The following is a 5,630-nucleotide window of genomic DNA, read 5'->3' as shown; positions in this document are numbered from 1 at the left end:
CAGGTCTACTTTTTGCTATTAGAATAGTTTAGCTGTGTGTTTATGCTCTTCTGTGAAGTTTTACTAATCCAGGAATTTTGTTTTTATATTCTTGGCAAGCCAGGTTTGATGTTGTAGGCTGAGAATCCCAACATCTTGGAAAGCCTTGACAAATGGATTCAAGGCATACTGGAGTGATAGAGTGATTTCAAGAATAAGTTGGGTAACTTAGAATTTTTGTTTTGTTTTTATTATTGTGATAGTTTATTTTTAATTACATGTACACGTGACTATCTTTCGATAGGTATGTGCAACTGAGTGAACTGCGCATGGATGATGCCAGATGATGGTGTCCAATGCCCTGGAGCTTGGACCAGATTTTGGTTCTCATGAGGGCAGTATATATTCTTGAGTGCAGACCCATGTCTCCAGGGTTGTGGCTTTTCAATTTTTTTTTTTATAGAAAATTTTAAAATGAGCCGAGGGTATACCTCTAATACTAGAGTTGATTTATAGCACTACTGGAGCTCAGTGTTCAGTGTTTCAGTGGTAATGAAGGTGGGTAGCAGGAGCTTCTATTTGCTCTGGCTTTATGCATTCATCGGAGTGTCTTCTACATTGTGATTTTGGAGTGAAATAAAAATTCATGTTTAAATACTCAGTTTTGTTTGCAAAAATTAATATCAGAATGAAATTTTCTGTAGATAATTCTTTGGCAGAAATTCATATGTTGTGATGAAAATATTGACGTTAATTGTGAAAAAAATGACCATTGCTAAAAGTGTAGTTTTATACAATTATATAAACTTCCCAATCAGACTCAATGGAGTTCCTTTCCTTTATTCTGTGAATTTACTATCCAGAGGATGCCTCTTTCAGCTTAATCCTATCACTATTTTGGAATGAGTTACAACTTTCATTGCAAGGTTAGTTCAAACTTTATTATTCATTTTTATCCTTGACCCTAGTGGTTGAAACTATTAACTAAAGTAATGTTAATTGTGGTGGTATTTTTTTCATTCTTTTTTTTTTTTTTTTTTTTTTTTTGATTTAGATACTTGTCCACCAGGAATTGGATGAAGACCAATTCATTTCATTCTGGCCACTGAACAGACATCAAAGTGTAATGATTTTTGGTCACTGTTCAAGAGTTTACATTAATATAAAGGGCACTCAGGGTAAAAATCTAACCATAAATACCACCCTATACATTTGGGTAGACTTTTATGTACTAAACTGTGTGAACTAATAGGGAAAATTATGAATATGTTTCAGCATTTTGCAATGGGATATGAAGTATCAACATGAGTTTGCTTTGATAGACTATTTTCTCATTATGCAAGACAATGCATACACATATGTTTATGAAAGTGGGAAAGTACTGATCTAGTAATTCTTTGGTTAGCTAACATTCACAGGGTATCATAGAAGGAACCTAGAGGCCTCCTAAATGAATAAATAGTGTTCATGTTCCCAGGATTTTGGTTTAGGGATCAGGGTAAGTAAATGTATAATTAATTACCGATGGGGTAATAGAGACCATTTATAGAAATTTCCTGTTTTAACCACTCTGCTAACAGCTTTATACATATTATGGCTGCTAAAATTTTTAAGTGTTTTGAGGGAAGCACTGCTATAGGAAAAGGAAATTAAATGGTAGGGAGGGGAAGCAGCTTTCCAAGGTCATGAAGTTAGTAAGTAAGTGTGTTTGGCAGCTTTTTCTCATGATGCTGCTTCCATTAGTTTTCCCTCTATGGTAAATATACCCTTTCTTTATGTTACCTTTATAATATATATTTAAATAAAATGTAAAAACTAAATTAAATGAAACCTTTACAAGAGTTGACTACCACACATTGCATAGCATTAGGGAGGGCAGAAAGTTTCTTGGGTACATAGCATTTGTAGGGGCCCTTAAGAGACAAAAATATGCAGAAATCTAGACTGAAGTATTAATAATCCATTTACATGTGTCATTCTCAGGCATGGACATTGTCTACTGACTAGCTTGTTAACAAACACAGTGAACAGAGCTGGAATACCTATCTTCATTCTTCCATGTAAGTAGGGGACATCACATGACTGAGCTCTACCTGCAAAAAAAGTGTGGATAAGTTGACTTAAGATTTCCCCCTGTCCAGGGGTGCAAAAGTGAAATACCTAGAGTAGAAACCAAAGTTTGATATTTGGTCTTTCCCACAACTAACAATATGTAATCCCATTCTAATATACCCACCACAGCTGCCATCAGCCACAAAATCTGGAGGATGACTGATGGATACTCTATAGTGTGCTGAACTGAATAGCTGTGTTGCTTGGTAGGGTATGTGTCCTTCCATCTTAAGTTGTGGAGCAATACATTGTTCAGACATTGTACTGCACGTAGCGATCAATATATGTAGATAAAATTCTATAATATAATAGGCCTAAGGTCCTACTTATAAAGCCCTGTGGGATGATCGTATTTCTGATATTTTCTTCTATTGCAAATGTTTCATGGACCTTGGATTAAGATTATAGCTTGTGTTCACTGCATGCAAGAACTGCTTCTCAAAGAAGAGCAGTCACATAGCAGAAAAACTAATTTCAGACATTATTGAATGAGAAGTAAAGGCTCACTGTGGCGAGCTATCAAAATTTTGACATTTGCTGATTGTGACATTTTAGCCTGTCTTCAGGCACATAGAAAAATGTGAGACGCAGAGTGTCATATAGGATGAATACATTAAATTTGATTCTCATTTGTGGAAGTAAAGTGCAAGTAAATCTAGTATAAGAGGTTAAAATTCCACGTGGGAGACTACTCTTAAAATTCCTTATACAATTCAACTAAATAACATAGCATAATATAAAACATAAATAATTATCTCCATCTAGATCTAAGATATCAATTTTTTTGTTCTTAGATTTTTAAATTTTCTTTCTAGTATTCACTACCTATTAAGTTTCTTGCTTATGGATACTGTTGGAATCCTTAATGCTTACTTCTCTGGATACCTTGATTTTATGTCTCACTTTCTTAATGGAAAGGAATCCTAATTTTCTAAAAATGTTTGGCAAGACATATTAGCTGTGTCAGTCTTTGCTTCTGCTCTTGCCTCAGACACATTTGCATGATGTGATTTCATGAATCTGAGAGGCAGTTAATTATCTCACAACAGAGGTTCTCAACCTGTGGGTCGTGACCCCTTTGGGGGATTGAATGACCATTTCATAGGGGTCACCTAAGACTATCAGATAGCACAGATATTTACATTATAATTCAGAACAGCAGAAAATTACAGTTGTGAAGAAGCAACAAAAACTGTATGGTTGGGAGGTCATCGCAACATGAACTGTATTAGAGGGTCACAGCATAGGAAGGTAGAGAACACTGTCGTAGAAATCAAACATGCTTTGTCACCAGACAACGTGGGTTCGGATCACAGCTCTAACATTGATCTAATTACACTCTGTTCCTTGAATCATGCATTTTGTTTTTTAATTGCATTATTACGACTTATCGGAAGGTATAGGCATACATGGGCATGCACACAAACACACACACACACACACACACTCATGATACTATGTGGGTCTTTAGTGTTTTGTGTTCTTGAAGAAAAGTATTCAGTCAAGAGGCATATAGTTTAATCAGAAGTTTATTTAGAATGCAAAACAAAGCTAAAGCTCCAAAGAGAAATGGGAATGGCTAATCCCAAAGCAGGGAGTACTAAAATGGGTCCTGTGTTGTACTATTTTAATTAATATTAATGAAGCAGATCCATGGGGTAAAATAACTGCTTTTTCTACCTTGGTCACAGAGGCCCAGATCTACTTCCTAAGGTATTTCTTCCCATCCTCATCTTCTAGTCATTCAAAAGTGAGGGGAGTGTTAAAACCATTTATGTGAGAGTATAAGGACATCTATCTTGTAGTCTCTTAATCAGAATACACATGTGGGAAATGTCCTCATGACTCAGTTTCTGATATTAGAAGAGTGACTTAACTGTAGCTTCAATTACAAAGGGCATTATGACCACCCGGGCACACAGCTACCAAGACGCAGGTAGATTTTACTTTTCAGTTACCTTTTACCTAACTCCTTACCTGTTGGGGCCCCAAAGCCCCTGGCATCTCAGTCTCCATCTTGTCCCTGGGCCATCATCTATTAACAAACACTCTTTTGTTTCTTCCACTATCTTGCTTCCGTTTCTGCAATTGACTAGGGACATTTTACAATAGGGGGCTTTCCTGACTTTTCACAATGAAGACACTCCTTTCCAGACATTTTATGATATGGGGACATTCCTTTCCAGATTTTTCAATGGAGGACATTCCATTTATGTTAATGTGTAACCAAGCAATAATACCAGTTTGGCCTGTGCACCTGGGCCTTTGTGTTCTGTAGCTTTATAAACCCTTTGCTTCTCTAAAGTAAACTGAGACTTGATCAGAATTTTTTGTCTTGTCTCCTTTGCATCTCCTGATCCCAAATTTGTTGTTGTTCCCTTCTCTGGAGGGGGAGAGAACCCTGTTGTTTAAGTCCTACAGGTCAGGGCAGCTGGTGCCTAGCCTTAGAGCTCGAGTATGAAGGGACCAGTGAAGATCACGGCAGTGGTTTTGGTTGGCAGATGAATTTTGTGTGGAAGATGTCTTGTGTGGGAGCCTGCCACCTCTACAAGGGATCCTGGTAAGTTTGTGGTGATCATGAGACAGGCATTGAGTAGCCGTGAATTCTTTGTGCAAGGTTTGAAAAAGGCTTTAAGTTTAAGGCCTGCAGGTCGCGGCATTTACCTATCTGGTGTGAATAAAAACAACTTCTCATTGGGCATGTGTTTTTTTCTTTTGAAAGAAAACCCTCTTTGTTTTCATGTTGTAATCCTAACACTATTTCTTTAATCTCACCTTGCAGGTTTCTATAAACTCAAACTCAAAGCAAAATCTTATGTGAACCCTATAAGTAGATACAAAGCAGGGGGCCCTAGAAAGATTCATTCACACCCAGAGATAAGTAGATCATTCATTGGGTACTTATAATGTTGTATTTTATTTTTACATTTAGAATTGCTTTTTTTTTCTTTTATGCGTATTAGGCAGGATTTGGCCTGCCCGGGCTTGTGTACACCTCATGTGTTCCTGATATCGGTGGAAACCAGAAGAAAATTTCCAATCTTCTAGAGCTGGAGTCACACATATTTACTAACTGTCATGTTGGTATTAAAGAATTAAACTTGGTTCTTTGCAAGAGCACTAGGTATTCTTGGCCCCTGTGCTATCTCTCCAGCCCAAGGTAAAATGTTATAAAAATAATGGTGCTATTGTACATTAATGGTTCTTTGCATTCATAGGCTTTATTAACATTGCTGTTTCTTAGTCTGTGCATGTCCGATCTCCTTTAGCAATGGGAACAGAATCCCCAGATTAAGAAAAGATAAAATATATTAATTTTGTTTCTTCTTTTTATGTTTCTCTCTCCACTTCCTATTTAGTTTTATAAATACTTTTAAACACACACACATTTTGAGGTGTGATCTCATTACTATGTAGACTTGGCTGGTCTAGAACTCAAAAGTTAAACCAAGCTAGACTCAAAGTCACAGAAATCTGTCTGCTTCTGTCTCCTACATCCTGAGATTTTTGCAGGAATATAAGAATGGGTGGCACCATGA

General features: G+C 36.7%; 1 long non-coding RNA gene across 1 annotated transcript; it reads left to right on the top strand.

The window, feature by feature from the left end:
- Positions 1–1,102: 1,102 nt before the first annotated feature.
- Positions 1,103–4,967, top strand: LOC116071119. The gene is made up of 4 exons (XR_004110716.1): positions 1,103–1,157; positions 1,963–2,039; positions 4,481–4,651; positions 4,874–4,967. It is a non-coding gene; the product is annotated as an uncharacterized LOC116071119 (long non-coding RNA).
- Positions 4,968–5,630: the final 663 nt, after the last annotated feature.

Source organism: Mastomys coucha, unplaced genomic scaffold (genome assembly GCF_008632895.1).
Source record: "Mastomys coucha isolate ucsf_1 unplaced genomic scaffold, UCSF_Mcou_1 pScaffold22, whole genome shotgun sequence".
Classification (NCBI taxonomy): Eukaryota; Metazoa; Chordata; class Mammalia; order Rodentia; family Muridae; genus Mastomys; species Mastomys coucha.
Note: the sequence above shows the minus strand (reverse complement) of the source record. Positions and strands in the feature narration are given on the sequence as shown.